Raw genomic sequence first — 16,948 nt, 5'->3', positions numbered from 1 at the left:
CATAAGACCACACTTTCAGTTTCTTCAGCTTTATATGATACACTTGATAATATATAACATTATATAGCATAAATTTCTACCACCACTGTTCATAACTCATAATAAAGACTCTTTTACTACATACCTGAATTTAGTCCCAAAAAATTTCATGTTCAATACTGAGCTACACAAGGATATTTGTAAAAATGAAAAACAAACAAACAGAAAAAAAGAATTATCATAGAATCACAGAATGGTTAGGGTTGGAAGGAACCTGAGGAGATCATCTAGTCCAACCCACCTGCTAAAGCAGGTACATCTAGAGCAGATGACACAGGAATGTGTTAAGGCAGGTTTTGAATGTCTCCAGAGAAGGAGACTCCACAACACTTCTGGGTGGCCTGTTCCAGTGCTCTGTCACCCTCAAGGTAAAGGAGTTTCTCCTTATATTCAGATGGAACCTCCTCTGCTTCAGTCAGTGCCCATTGCCCCTCATCCTATCATTGGGGACCATTGAAAAGTCTGGTGCCATCCTCTTGACATCCACGCTTGAGATATTAACATGCATTTGTGAGATTCCCCTCTCAGCCTTCTCTTCTCCAGGTTGAAACAGACCCAGTTCTCTCAGTTTCTCCTCATAAGAAAGATGCTCTAGGCCCCAGAATACCATTGGCCTTCTTGGCGACAACGGCACATCGTCGAGTCATGGTCAACCTGTTATCGACCAGAACTCCCAAGTCCTTCTCTGCAGTGCTGATTTCCAGTAGATCCACCCTTAACCTGTACCGTTGCCTGGGGTTATTCCTCCCCAGGTGCAGGACCCTGCACTTGCCCTTGCTAAACTTCATTAGGTTCTTCTCTGCCAAGTCCTCCAGTCATTCCAGGTCACACTGAATGGAAGCACAGCCTTCTGGTGTGTCAGCCTTTCCTCCCACTTCAGTATCATCAGCAAACTTGCTGAGGGTGCACTCAGTCTCTTCATCCAGGTCACTGATGGACAGGTTGAACAGGACTGGACCTAATACTGACTCAGCCTAACTACAGGCCTCCAACCAGACTTCACACCATTGATCATAACCCTCTGAGCTCTGCCATCCATGCTCATGACCTATCTCATCATGCATTCATCCAGGCCACACTTCTTGAGCTTGCCTATGAGGATGTTGTGAGAGACGGTGTCAAAAACCTTGCTGAAGTCAAGGTAGACAGCGTCCACTGCTCTTCCCTTCTCTACCCAGCCAGTACCTTTTTGTACCTTTTATACTGTAACTGAAGCTGGGTACATCACATTACTGCCATTAAAAAGCTATTTAATTTTAAGTAAAAAAAAAAAAAAAAAAAGCTTTTCAATGTAAAACTGAACATTTTTTTCCAACATGGATATAAGAATACTTTTTCCCTAGCCTAGTCATCAGAAATGTCAGGGTTTTTCATCTGAACCATTTTTTGAAATGTTCTGCATAGGCCTAAAATCTCTTCTTGAAAATGCCTGCTTAAATTTATTAAACTTTAACAAAGTCATAAGGAACTGAAAACAGATATCTATAGAAAGTATCTGAAAATTTCAAATACAGACTTTCAACTACTCTCGTACACTTAAAAAGAATAGAAACAGGCACATAAAAAACAAACATCAACCTGGAAATTATTCCTGTTATATTAGTTAGAAGTACAATCAACAGCAAATCACAAATTTTATCAAACTTTTTGTATGTTAAACATCTATTAGAACTGTGAATTTCACATCAGCCAAGAGGCAAAAGTAAATGCTTCTGTGATACTTTAATGTTGTCTATACACACTTTTTATGAAGTCAATGCAACACCTGAGAATTTAGTAAGACCAAAGAAAGTAGACTGCAATGATGTCTTTCAAATCTGAACAAGGTGCATCAATGAACAACACCCTTTTACATTGACCACAGAAGTCTAGCAAATGTTTGCACTGCCATAGATTAAGATGGTAAAGTATCAGCTAAATCTCAATGTCTACAGTTCTCTAGATGCCCTGTCATCTTTACTATTCAATATTTTCCTAATAATTCTTTCTCTGGGGTTACTACTTCAGCTCTGAGTGGGACTTTATTGGGCTCCTGTCACCTGCTCCTGCTCAGCCCTAGACTTTTATGTATTCAGGAAGAATAAAATAGGCTATGTTTAAATGTTTTTATATAGTAGATTATCCACTGTATCTATTGAGGGCTAGAGAGCTCCATCTTTACATCTCACAGATGCACAGTTGATTTAGTTCTGAGTGCAGCCTCCAGAGCAGGAAACAAAATGCTCTATGCAGAGTTTCCACAGAACCACATGCTTATCCCACACCCTCTGAATAGAAGTGGAGCCCTAATTGATGTCCTACATGCTGAAAGTAATAAGGCTATTACCAAGAGTGCTGCGTTTTTCAACAGCTTTCAGAATGATCAGAAGTGATAAGGAAAAGTCACGTTACAACATGGTGATTCGGGAACATGCCTTACTTCAAACTACATAAATGATCACCAATACATGCAAGTCATCTACTTTCTATCACAGTTCATTTAGCTAATGAAATGTTTTGGCAGCTAGTCATAGATTTACCACACAAAACCTACTAAAAGAAAATATATTATGAAATATTATAAAATAATGGGACATTCTAGCACATCAAATGTACATTGTGTTTAATACACTGGGGTTTCTTTTGATGACAATGTCATCTCATTGAAAGGCAGTGGGTTTTATAAATATCTAAGTGTCATCACTGCTAACTCCTTTATTGATATCAATCTCACTAAGAAACACCACAGGTATTTTTAACCCAGTTTTCAAAATAGTAAATGCCAGAGAAACTGTGTGGTATTGATAATGTACTGTTATAAAAGTAGAACAAATTTGTTTAGTAGATGAAAAACTTGCAGTGATAAGTAACTTTTGCAAAGAAAAACCACAAAAAAATGCTAGTTTAAGTCATGAAAGTTTAAGGAAAGGTAGGTCCTATAAAATCTGGCCCTTTCCATACCTAAATCCATTATACTAAAAAAAAAAAAACAAACCTACAATCACAGGAAAAATAAATTAGTAATCAGAACTCCCTTTTCTGTTTCTGGTTCTTTCTAAACCCTTTCTGTTCCTGTGAAAGGGAGTACAGGAAGAGGAATAGTGCTTCGGGAATCTGAAGTAGACTTTCCTCTTAGTTATTCCACGAGAGCATGCTAGTTGGTCTTCATATGATGAATGGATTACAGTCTCCTCCAGAACCTCTGCAGCAGGGAAACTCCCCTCTTGAAGTCACACACCATTTTAGGTGGTGTTTGCCAGACTTAACAGACCTGGAGTGGGGAGCTGTATTGATGAGCTAATATGGAGGAAAGGAGGCTTTCAGATAGTCAATAGAGAAAGTGGCCCCTGGGAATGGTAGTTTGAATCAGAAACTTAAAGTAGATGTTGTGAACCTCCCTGTGGATAAAACTATTTCAGGACACTTCTGCACTGAAAATTTCTTCAATCTGTGTTGTTATCCAACGTTTCTTTGTATCTGTCATCAACAAGCCTCAGCAAGTCTCAATATCAATAAAAGATGTATGCCAATTTCTAAACAGGTAGAGCATGCATTTGTCTTTTAGGCACACTCATCCCAGAAACCGAATAGACAGAGGGGTACATGTAGCCAAAAAAGGTTTTGATAAACACTCTCCAACTATAGAGGTACTATTAATTTTTAAAAAGATCAGTGGTGAAGAACAGATTCTTCTTGCATGTGTCATTTTGAGTTTCTGAGTATTGTATCAATTACATCGGAGGTACTGAGTGTTGAACACTCTGAAATATAGCATTGTAGTTAATATTAAACATCAATAAATGTCTTTGATTTCTGCAGTGAAAGAATTTCAGATTACCCATCAGCTTTAAAAACAATAAAGTTCCTAAATAAGTTGCCTTTTAAATGCCCAGAACTGAGTAAATTAGGTGAATCTAAGACCAACATTTGACAGTTTCATCCAGGATTTCTGGAAAATATTCAATCACCCAACTTCCTACATATAATCCTTCATCCTTTTCACCACATATTTTATACATCTATTAGTACTATGTGTACTACAGATAGTACTATTTACAACTAATAAGGTTCTGCTGTTGTCCTTTGGAAAAATAAATACCAATGCAATTACAAAATGCAAATTAAACTGTGCGTCTTACAAAAATGCTATTGTCTTATTTGAGAGTGTAACAGTTACAAACAACAAAGTCCAATACTTCAGGCACTTTTAAGTAACCTTGTGCATGACATTGTTCCTCTAATATCTTACGGAATAATCAATTTCATCAACTCTTTCAGTGTTTTAATTACTTCTGCTAGATACTTCAGAAAAACATAATTTTGATGCCAGAAAAATAACTATTTTGATGCTTCAGATAAAAATATTTTTCAACAGAGGCTAAAATGTGAATTTTTGAGGAAAGGTCAAAGGAATTTTTAGCCAAATGTGAGTCCTTAAAGCTGTGCTTTATAGTTACTTGAGTTACACAGGCTTTAATTTCAAATGGACAATTAATGTGCCTGTTTCCTGCTGAGAGGGAATGAATGTTCCTGCAACTTTGCTAATGATGTCTCTGTAACTCAGAATAAAGCTTGATGTATCTTCTGTTTACTTGATAATTAAAATGTCTCACACAAGTTTAAAATTAACCATTATGCATAATCTGAAATATTTTATTACTTTTTCTAATAGTGTTGTTTTAACAAGATATTAGACAATTTTTAAAAAGGAAAAAAAAGCAAAATCAAACAAAAATTGGTAGAGTATTATCAGACAGAGATATGGTGGACTTTAGATAAAAAAGCTTTAGATAAGATTAAGTTTGTCATAACATGTCAGGTTCTCTTTAAAATGAGGTGTTAACATCCTCCATGGCCTGGATTATGTGCATTATATGTAATAATTAAATTGAGTTCTGCACATGCAGGTGAATTTAAATTTGCCTATCACAAAAGTATATTTCTAATTACAAAATATGTTGAAATAGCTTTTCATTAAGTTATTCCACCACCTAAGTAGAATGCAGTTGTTTCTAAACTGCTGAGGACGCTGAGTCAGTGTTGCATTGTAATAAGAAGCACATACAACCTGTCCTTTTATTATCCGTACTCAGCACATGGGAACACACAAGATCTTGGATGGAACCCAGGTTAAAGCAGGTGAAATCAGCAGGATTTCATTCCTGAAGTTCACATTTTTTCCAAATGAGGTCCACTCTGATTCGTTTCCTTGTTCAGAGTTCAAATCATTGCAAGGAACATATGCGCTAATACATCATACTTAGCCTTCTGAGTCAAGGAAAGATTAGAAATTTTAATATGAACTATAAAGAGAAGGAAAAAAAAAAAAAAAGAAGAGCAGGTGTCATGATTTTGTTCACAGAGGACCTAATTAATTTAGTATAACTGGTAAAGTTAATTAAGATACTCCAATACAAATAAACACAGAGCAGTAGACTGGATTTTAAAATCATGGGCACACCTGTGACCCCAGATAAGAACATGCCAGTGCCAGTGTTACCTGTTATTTAGTTGCTACTGAGGGTAGATTCTGGACACTGTGTCTCCTGAATGATGACATTCATATTATTTTATGTACAGTGGTATAAATCGAGCTTCTGGGAAAAGATGTCCAAGTATTATGTACTGAAATATCTCAAGTCTTAATATTAAAAAACATATCTATTGTTCCTATAGTCATTAGGTAACTTTTTAAAAGAAAGATCTTGTGCCATTTTTCATTAAGAATATTATATTTTTTTCAGATATTAAAACCTGTTATAAACTAGTATTAAATCACCAAACTGCTTAATGTCTTTGCTTGTCCCTTCATGATGCATTTCACTTGCAAGTTAATTAATCACTATTTCAAGTAAAAATATATCTTTATTTGTTTGTTTCAGAAAGAGCAAAACTGGGTATTGTTTACATAGTGATCCAACTTTGAGCACCTTGTGAGAACCCTGCATTCTCAGGCTAAATAAATAGGTAGTCCTCTCTGTAGGTTGTTGAGAAGAGAAAATTAAATCTAAAAACATATTTAGATTTCAAAATACTTTGAAATTTAGATGACTGGCTACCAATTTGAAATATTTTGTCTCATGGAGTTCTGTGAAGTAAACTGAGCTGTCCTTCTATTTCCTTCTAATTATGTGGAAGAAAATGAAAACAGGGAGTGGTACAGCCAACTGGACAAATTCTGTAATATTTCCAAGGCAACAGTTTAAATTCTACTGATCTTTTTACCAAGCACAAACATATGATCTTAAAGTAGCATTTAAAATTTCAAAGGTTAAACAAGATGAGAGAAACTTCTTTTTTTCCCCCACCCCCAGGAATGGATACTGTATCTGATTTAGTATAGGTTCCAGGAAGTGGGAGAAAACATCTAAGTAGCCCTACAAGTATACTACTACAATTGTTTGAATGACAGTGTTACAGCATGAAAACAAATTCTTTTTTGGATGCCAGACACAAAGATAGAAAGTCTGTTCTGCGGTAGAAACTGATCAAAAGATTGTATATGAGGCAAAAATTAACATTCTGTAGGTAATTCTCCACACAAACAACTCTGTGAAAATCACTTGAGAGAAATAAGATGCCTCTGTTGGTGAAGAGGAAGACTTTGGACCAATATTCCCTGTAGTCTCTATCTCATTCTTCAGTTAAAGAATATTCTACTATTTTTAGATCTGCACTGAGATAGCTGTCTTCCAGTTTCAACCAACTATAAATGGTGATTTTTGTCTGTGATGAAAGAAAATAGATACTGTACTTTAGATTGAGTTAACCAAATTTGGTCTAGCTTAATGAACTATACTTCTTATGGACAAAAAACTTCTTTACTTGGAGGGTGCCAAAGCACTACAACAGGCTGCCCAGAGAGGTTGTGGAGTCTCCTTCTCTGGACACATTCAAGACCCAGCTGGACACATTCCTGTGAAATCTACTCTAGGTGAACCTGCTTTAGAAGGTGCATTGGACTAGATGATCTCCAGAGGTCCCTTCCAACCCCAGCCATTCTGTGATAAAGTTACTTTTTTCAGATGGATAAAATGTTTTCTAGTATTATATTAACTACTTAAGAAATTTCAGCATTATTTTAATTATAATACCAATATGACTGGATACTTGAAATTATGATGATATTTCTTTACTTGAGCTACGTAAACTAGATTTCTCCTATAGATTCTTCAAGCATGTGTTAGAAGACTTGCTCTTGTTCCTTTTGCCACACAGATGACAGAGAGAAATTAGCTCTCTAACCACATTTTCTTAAAGTTTAGAAGTGGATTTATCCCTTCATTATCTTCAGAGTCTCTGTAACCAAGATTTCAGATTAATGAGGAATAATCAGTATCACCTTGTGGATAATCAATAGCAGGTCCAGAGTGGGGGATCCCACCAATTCTAAAAATGCAAGCCTTCAAACATCAGAGGGGAAAATTTCAGCTATACTTCCTCAAATAGAGACTTGGTCAGCAAAGTATTCAGTGCCTGTAAACAAATATGCAGTTCCAAATAACTGCAAGCAATCCTTGACTGAAGAAATCTCATGAGATTAAAATTGTGGGATTTAGTATATTTTACAAGCTCTGCCTGCTGAACTACACATCCTGATTCAATGTCCTTCACATTTAACTCAAATATATTAAAAGCTCTCCTTCTAAATATGTATTTAAAACAGTGAATAAAAATTAAACAGGTGGCAAAATCCTTCATGCAATCTCAGCATAGACGAACAACACATCAGAATGCTTGGTTGTTAGTGGCCACCAGATGTGCAGCCAAAGTAAAAGAGAAAAAGCTACCTTCTCAGTTCTGTTGTACTGCAGTTCTGTAAACAACTTATTACTGTAGCTAACAATACTAGTATCAATCTAAAAGAAAAAGAGAAGTTTCTAACAATATTACAGCAGTTTTTCAGTCATACATTGTTTTGAGCTAGGAGCAAAACAGAATCTTCCACAGCTATAAGTAATAAGCATTTATGTATATATATGTTAGATTCAAAATCAGAAAAAAATAAATTGAACTCACTCTGATGGGCAATGAACCACTGAAAGGGAAATAATTCAATTCTGTTTACTAGTATTTCTAAATATCTGAGTCATACATGCAATATTAAACCAATATGTGGGTTAAAAATGTAATTTCTTAATTATATGTCAGACGCAAACATTCTAAAACTGTTTATATTCATATGGATAATCTAGGTTTCATAATAAAGTTCCAGGAAGACACTGAAATGTTATGGCACAGGATATCATTCAGATGAAAACTTTTTATTTTGTTTTTCCCGCACAGGCAGATGGAAAAATAGTAAAATTAAAGTTCCTGTTTAATATATTCAATTTTTCTAAATGCATAATTATTTAGCTATCAAAAACTAAAGTGGTCTTGGAAAACTGGTATGCTGAGAAAATAATTTTACCTACAGAATTCAAAATTAAATAGTTAGGATACTATAACAAGGATTTAATAGTAGGCTTACAACACTGATTTTTCTTTGCTGTTTTTTATTTGTACTTTACCCAAGTAAAACTCTGAAACCCTCTAGAGAAATACCCAAACACTGTGCACCACCATCCTTGACACATAACAGTAATATCTACACTCAAATATAATGCAGATAGAGGCAGCACTTGAATAAGCATCCTCTGAGGAGTTCTTCTTAAAGCAATTATATATGATTGTAACCACTGATGTGAGGATGAATAGAGTGAGCTGTGCAGATTCTGTCTGTTTTCCCTGAAAAGACAGGTTTGGAAAATAGTGCCATTGAAGATGAGAAATCACTTTACTCTCTATAGCAGAGCCTGTAAAACAGAGTTAGCCTTTTCTAAAAACCAGAATGAAGTAATCTTAATTTCATTAGGCACTTTCTCTGAAACCAAAGTTAATTAGAGCATCTTTTTCAACAGACACTTCAAACTAGCTTGTGGTTTGGAGGAGAGGTGTTGTCTTGTTTGTTTGTTTGTTTAATATTTGCATTTGCTCATGAATTCAGAATCAAAAGGAGTAAAAAAAAAAATAAGATTGTTGTGCTGGTTTGGTTAAAAATGAGTTAATTTTCTTCATGCAGTTAGAAACCTTTCTTTTTCATAGCCAGCACAATCATTATTTGGACTTAGTTTGAGAACAAGAGATAACATCCTGAGACAGAGTTAATGTTTTTAATTGCTCTAATCTGAAAGCCAAGGACAGACTGAGCTCTGCCCACAGGTGTGAGGAATCAAGGAAGGGGGGCATGGATGGAGCAGAGCTTGACTGACATTTAGACTGATTAATAAGAGTATTCCATCCCATTAGCATCATGCTTCATAATTAATGAGAGTTGGGATCTTCCAGGCTCTCTTACATTCTCTTCACTTTCTTTGCTCTTTATGTTGGGGCAGGGGGGAGTTCTGTTTGGGATCTTTAGGTCATCCTTTTCCATTCTGCCATTTTGTGGGGATTTCTGGGCCTTTTCTGCCTTTTTTTCCTTTTTTTTCTCTCCAGGATCGGCTGTTGGGACCAGGTGCTTCTTCCTGGGAGTGGCTGCTCAGTGTGGACAGAATCTGTGAGGAATTGCATTAAGTATCTTTCATTTTCTATTCTATTTTATATATATATTTACTAGTAGCATATTAGTATTTTGTTATTTTATTTAACTGCGTGTATCTCAATCCAAGTTTCTCCCTTCCCTTTTGATTTTCTTCCCTACTGGGCAGGGCAGAGTGGGAGGAAACAGTGCAGTTGTATTGCTAACTCAGGTTAAACCACAACAATGGCATAGTCTCCAGAAGAGCAGCAGGTTAAAAACCTGCTATCTTCACTCTTCTGCAGAAAACTAGAACTTGATTGAAACTTTTTGTTTTGGTAACTCCAAGAGTCAAACTACAGGAGTCCATGATCTTTACATGAGAGAGAGGTAACTCGAATTATCCAATATTTTAAATACTATTTATTCTATTAATCAGTAAATGCTTTTGTATTTTGAATGATTACTGCAACTGCAAGCAGTGTGGGAGAAATCCACTGTTAAGGTACTTCAATAACTTCGTAACCAGAAGTAGTAGAATACAGTTTTTTTCCCAATTTACAGTTCAGTTCTCAAGCATCTAACACAGTACTTTTATATCAATAGAGAGTCCTTCATACCGATAAAGTTACAAGTCTCCCATGAGTTCAAAAGCATTTATTCCATACTCAGTTTTAGTATCTTCATACCATCATATTATCTAACACATACAAGTAATGCGAAAGTGAAGTGTAGTTTTAGGCTTTCTAGAAGCCATCTTGTTCTGAATTAGAATAACATATATGGACGTGACTTTCAAAAAAGGCATTATTAGTAAAGTGGTAGGTTATAAGTCATAATTTTACTGTGAAAGGTATGCTTAATATAAATCAAAACAATAAGGAAAGAAAATTATGAGAAGCAGGATAAAATGCAGACCTTGTTTTTCTAGTAATGTCACTGAGGCTGAGTGGCAATAAAGATGTTTTAAGCTATTTGTTATGCTCAGAATTCTCTGTTGTATGCAAGTTTATCTGACTATTCAAGCAGCCACTGCTCTTGAAAGCAAATGGTATCTCTTTTGTAGTGGGGAAGCGCTGAAGTACCAAAATGCTGCTGAGGCAAGAGTACCGTCCTTAAGGAAAACATAATTACAATAAATGTGAATGTAGTAATTAAATAGCGAGAAAAGCAATGAAGCTAAATCAAGTTAAAATTAACAGATAAAATTCTGCTTTTCCTGAGATACTTAGCTGAAACCAAGGACTTGAGCATTCTCTGTTAAGGACTGTTCTTTTCTATGTCTTCTGCCTGACATTGATGGAAAAAAATAACTTTCTTTAAAGAGATAAATTAAAAAATACCTAGAAGGAGTAAATAAACTGTCTAGAATGGTAAAATCACAATGACCGCAACAATATCTCATCTTCAGAAGCAAGATACAGTATTAATAACAGTGAGGAGGAAGAGACACAATGGTAGCAAGGTTTTTTTTGTCTTCCCAAATCCAAGTCCAATCATGCAAATGGGGAGGGAAAAACCTGACAACAAAGGAAATAGGGTCTCTAGAATTATAAAAGAATATCTATAGGAGACAAACTGTATCCAGCCTCATCCAAGCAAGCATGAATTCCATAAATTAAAATCTATCTCCTCTTGCCTTTGGAGACTCACTTGAAAGAGAATATAGACACAGCTAAAGGTTACATGATCAACTGCCTAAACTAAAGCAATTTGGAAAAAGAATTGACTTGTCACTCTTCCCTCTCTTTCTCTATCCTTTCAATCTAATTAAAAATTTTTCACATAGGTATCTTTTCTTTGTAAGTGTAGTTTGACTTTGACACTACACGGATTTAATTATTTAATTTCAAAGAACTTCACATGCTGACTTATAATGTAAATGCTAGTCTTATCCATGAACTATTACTATATCTCAGCATTTTCATTCCACTGAACTCTTAGGATTTACGCTTCCTTACCTTTTGTTATATAAACAGCTGGTTTTGAAATTGAACAGGAACTGCTTTAAATCAATCTAATTAGTGACATTTTCATTAACTATAGATTTCAAGGGCCTTGTTTCTTAGCTGCTTAATGTTAAAGAGATTTCAATGAAACTATGCAAATTTTAAAGATCTTTGTCTATATCTGCATGTCTAATAAAAGTTATATTTCACAAAAATCTATTTCTAGAGTAGAGTTAGGTATTTTACAAATGTTTTTAAAATAAGATGGAGTTAAAATTCTTACTAAAATTTGTAGAAAAAAAATAATTTGCAAAATATGTTATAAATTAGAAAATATCTATCCTAACATTTATATAGGTTTTTATATTCCAAGCTTGAATTCTGATAGTTTCTTCTTCAGTGTTTTTAAGGCTTATATTAATTACTAGAACAAACTTCACTGTAAATTAATTTTATGTGGAAATGCTACAAGCAGCAATAAACACAAAAGTATTTCTTATAAGTAGGCATAAATTGAAATTTAAAAAGTACATTCTATATTGCTTTACTTTCATTTTCAGAGGTTTTGCTGTATGTGTGTACTTATCAATTTCCAAAATTCTGTAAATCGGGGGGTATCTCAGTAATTACTCTGAAGTAATTACTTCTACTTGTCCATGAGGTTGCTATAACTTTTCATAAGATAGCATACTCTTGAAAAAAGACATTTATATTCCCTGAGACTGTACAGAATAGTTTACAGAAAATAGTAACTATATTATTTAGAAACAAACAAATATATATACACAAAAGGCTGTAAATATTAGTTAAACTATCTTCAGACTACTGTTTTATTTCACTGTGAGATTATGTCTCTTGAAAGGTGAAATACATCTTGGATTTAAGAGCAGATAAAATATTTTTAATATTAAATATTTTCCTGAGTACTGTTGTCATTTTTAGAAAGGCTGAAGAATTGTAGTTAATGAAGGTTTAATCAAATGACTCTTTGTATTTTTATTATATAATGAAACAAATATATAAGAAACATATTCAAAATAGGATGAAGTCCCTTTTGAAGGTTTTAAAAGATAGGTATTTGAATCACAGAACCACAGAATATCCTGAGCTGGAAGGGACTCATGAGTCATATTCCCATAACTCCCAGCTCCACCCAGGGCAACCTAAGAGTTAAACCATGTATGTAGGGAGCATTGTTCAAACACTTCTTGAACACTGACAGACTTGGGGCCATAATCACTTCCCTGGGGAGCTTGTTCTAGCACTTGATCATCCCCTCAGTAAAAAACTTTTTTTTTAATACCCACTATGAACTTCCTCAATGCAGCTTTAAGCCGTTCCTTCACGTCCTAACACCAGACACCAGAGAGAAGAGATCATCACCTCCATCTGTGCTCCGCACCATGAGGAAGCTGTAGACAGGAATGAGATCACACCTCAGTCTCCTCTAGGCTGAACAAACCTAGTATTGTCACTCACTCCTTATAAGTCATGCCCTCTACTTCTTTCACTGTCTTTGTTGCCCACCTTTAAACACATTTTATCTTTATACCCTGCTTGTATTATGGAGCCCAAAAACTGCACAGAGTGCTCCAGTTGACACAGCACCAATGCTAAGGAATAGTGGGACAATCACTACTTTCGACCTGTTATCTATACTGTGCTTAATGCACCCCAGGAGATGGTTGGCCCTTTTGGCTCTGAGGGCATGCTGTTGGCTTGTATTGAGCTTAACAACAACCAAAACCCCAGGGTCCCTTTCCGTAGGGCTGCACACCAGCCTCTTGTCTCCCAGCCTATAAATATGTCCAGGCACCCAGGATTACACAGCCTCAGATGCAGAATCCAGCATTTGTCTTTGTTTCATGTGATTACACTGTGAGGAAAAAGCTAACACTGTAATTAAGGAGAAATATGACAGAAAAGTGTTTTCAGCTACAGGTCATACAGAACTATTATTAAGGAGCAATTAAAAGCAAATTCTTTAAGTTATTTTAAGTGCATATTAAAGGAAAAATATATTAGCCAGCTCATTTCTCCACTGAAATCCAAACTGAGAGGACTGCACTATTTTGTCACCCGGACAGCTTCCTCTCCATAAGGAAAAATTAGTAGCAGGTAAAAAGTAGATAATAACACAGGTTAGATGGCTGGTTACTATGGGAAGCCTTCAGAGAAGTTTAGATGCTTTCCTCACTTAATGCAATGAGCATTGTGTTGTGTCCCAAGCCCTCATTGTTCCTGTGGATCAGTTGGGAACTTGGGGTGTGCTCTGGCTGCACTTCACCGTCTTACTTCCTGGAAGCAAAGCAACTAATCTGAAAAGATGTTTTATACTACTCTTGAGTGATCTTTTTAAAGAATCTAGGTAATGGACTATGCCATGAAAAATAATCTGAAAATTGCTGTCAGTTAAAAAAAAAAAAAAAAAAAAACACACACAAAAAAAACCAAACAAACAAAACCCCACAACCCACAAAAAAAAAAACAAACAAAAGAACCACCACCACAAACAGCACACACCAAAAAAACACCAAAAACTAACAGAAGACCTAAAACAAAATGCTCAAAAAATAATTAAAAACAAAACAAAACAGGAGTTAAGTATCTTGTAGGGAAATGGCTACCAATTTAGACAGCACCTGTGTCTGTAAACATCTGCAAATGTGGCAGGGGTAATTGTTCAGCAGTATTTGTCCAGCCTCTACAGGCAATAGAGGTTTAACCTCAAATGAGTCTTTAAACTGCAGTATAAATACTGCAAAAATGATAATAGAATAAAGAACTACATTTTCACTGGAGTGAAAATGGAGTTTAGGTTAACATCTTGCTAGAAAATGCAAGTCAGTGAAGAAAATGTAATAGGATAATGTTTCAGCTGCTAGAAGCTGAAATGGCTCTTGGTCCCACTGTTCTAGATACTTGGTTATAGATTATTCTGTATTCCTCCTTCTGTTCAAATTTTATTATGCTACAAAAGAAAAAAAAAAAAAAACAAGCTGAAGCATTATTGTATTGGAGAAAAGAAGCATGAGGTTGTCCATCTATTAATGTCTGGTCTGTTCACTCACAGGGCTGAGAACCAGACTCCGGCAGAATATGTCCATATTAGCATGAAGCGTTTTATCAGGGTCATAGCTGTGCAATGAAACCCTCCCCTGCTTCTCTTACCACACTGTGGTTCACGCCCTGGGGACATTTCTGGCACATGAACTGTGTTCCTTTTCCCTCACTCTACAGATCTGCTCCTGTTCTGCTGCCTTGCTTGCTAATGAAGAGATATCCAAATGCAACTCAAAAGTCAGATTAAATATTTATTTGGAGAATAGGTTTAATTCCAGCCTGTTAGGGAGGAAATTCCCTTAGAGATGGAAGGTGTGTGTTTGAACTCCTCAGGATGAGGCAATGCATAATCTGAATTCTTTTACATCCTCATACACTCTTACACCTTCCTTATAAAAGGAGAGCAGCACTTCTTCAAAGGAAATCGGTGGTGGATACTCTGTTTCACTGCAATTTAATTCAGTCCATTTGTCCTGGTGCCATATTCCTCCCTCCACAACAGACACAGCAGAGCCAAAGCTCTGCCATACTAGGCCACATCAAAGGGCCACATAGCCCAACATCCTGACCCCAGCAGGAGCCCATAGATAATCCCTTTGGAAGGGTATAATTATAGGAAAGAAGAGTACTGATTCTTCACTCACTTGAGGTTATTTCATACCTTTGATCATTCTTACTGCCCTTCCCTGGGCACTTTGAAGGCATAATACTGTTGAGGAGAAAAAAACAAGAATAAAACAGACTATAACATATGTTAGTACACCATAATTTTAAATGAAGACAGGGTATTTCTATAATGTTTCTCTTCCTAATAAATTCTAATACCCTGTCTGCTTCCAGCTGCTACTGGGCATGGAGTTCATATAATTTTTTCACACCCAGTTTATTATAACTTCAAGATCTTATTCCTGAACCCCTGGTAAAGATACATATCTTCATAGGTAAAGTTACATTTGGGGATGGGAACTCTCTGTATATCATTTCACATTCATCTGCATTGACTTTCTCCTGCCATTTTGTCCCCAGCTGACTCAGGCACCCCTTTCACAGTTTCTCATGTTTTTTTCTTACTTTGAACACTTTACATTGTTAGGACACTTTTTCACATTACTTCTCTTATCATTTCCCAAATCACAACTGAATATGCTGAAAAGCACAGATTCACTGCAAATCCCTGTTGGAAGAATGAACCTCTATTCCTATGCCTATTATACAGGTTTTTATGCTATTATTTATCCTTCTAAGTATCTTCTCTTTCATTCCAAGAAGCTTCAATTCTAGCTGTTAGTGGCACCCTGTGAGACAACATTTAATTGCTTTATCTTATTTCTTAAGATTAATCCAGTCTTAAGCTTTATGCACAGAAGCAGAATTTTTGGCATCTAAAATACTTTCAGGGCTGGCTATAGACATAGTTGAAGTAAGGAACTGTGTTTGTCAACAGCCTCATTCTTATTAATGGCAAAAACCTTGAAGCAAAATGGGTGGCTGCTGCTGTTACAGGCTGCTGAGGGAGTAAGAGCTGCAGAGAAGTTGTATTGAGGTAGAAGCAAGTAGAGTTGTCTCCTAGTGGCAGTCGCCTTTATGTCAGAAATACAAATGAAAGCCTGAATCTCCTCTGAGCTTTCTACTGATTCATAGTCTCCTCTTAAAGAACACACTAGTAGCTGGACTAGATGATCTTTGCAGGTCCCTTCCAACTGAAATTATTCTATTCTATTCTATTCTAAATTTGTCACACTATAGACTTTTTTGGCAATGTGGCAAAACACTGAAGCCTAATTCTTAGGTAGAAAAACTTAATTTTACTCACACTATCCATGACTTTCAAGCTACTCCTGGATCCGTAGAAAAAAAACAACTATTTATTCTGGGTTCACTTTAGGCATTTGTATAAGCTTGTCTGTCCAGATATGTCAACCTTCTCCAAAAGACTAACAGCATCTCTTGGTTTATCTAGACAGCTCAGTATTATCATAAGAAACTCCATTTCCTAACTGTGCTTCTGAAATTTCATTTCCCTTGACCAGAAATCCTTTTATGTAAGACTACACATCTGAAAGCAAAAGGGTCAAGAAAAGCCAGAATCCTTGGGGAATGCAGTCTGTGTCAAATGTCAGATAACTCTTTGGATCTTAACATGGTTTTAAACCAAAAATGATTTTTCAGTCCTCCTTGTAGACAGGGTTTGTTTTATTTCTGAGAGATACAGAGTTTATTTTGACATGTAATCTTTTAGAACATCCAGATTCATCAGTACTACAGTCCATTAGTATCTAAATTGCCTGTCAGTCTGTGTCATTATCATCAGCAGCATCTGCTACCGAACTGCATAGAGAGCATTACAGGTATTTAATACTGAATTTATTTTAAAGGTGTTCTGTTATCAATTGATATGCTTCTAGCAACATCAAGA

General features: G+C 35.8%; 1 long non-coding RNA gene across 1 annotated transcript in view; it reads right to left on the bottom strand.

The window, feature by feature from the left end:
- The window catches only part of LOC135578591 (uncharacterized), a 49,025-nt gene extending 33,843 nt beyond the window's left edge, over positions 1-15,182 (bottom strand). The window contains exon 1 of the long non-coding RNA XR_010470416.1: positions 125-15,182. This is a non-coding gene — a long non-coding RNA (uncharacterized LOC135578591). The remainder of the gene's footprint in view (positions 1-124) is intronic.
- Positions 15,183-16,948: the final 1,766 nt, after the last annotated feature.

Source organism: Columba livia, chromosome 2 (assembly GCF_036013475.1).
Source record: "Columba livia isolate bColLiv1 breed racing homer chromosome 2, bColLiv1.pat.W.v2, whole genome shotgun sequence".
In the NCBI taxonomy this organism is placed as follows: Eukaryota; Metazoa; Chordata; class Aves; order Columbiformes; family Columbidae; genus Columba; species Columba livia.
This window is presented reverse-complemented; position numbering and strand designations above follow the sequence as displayed.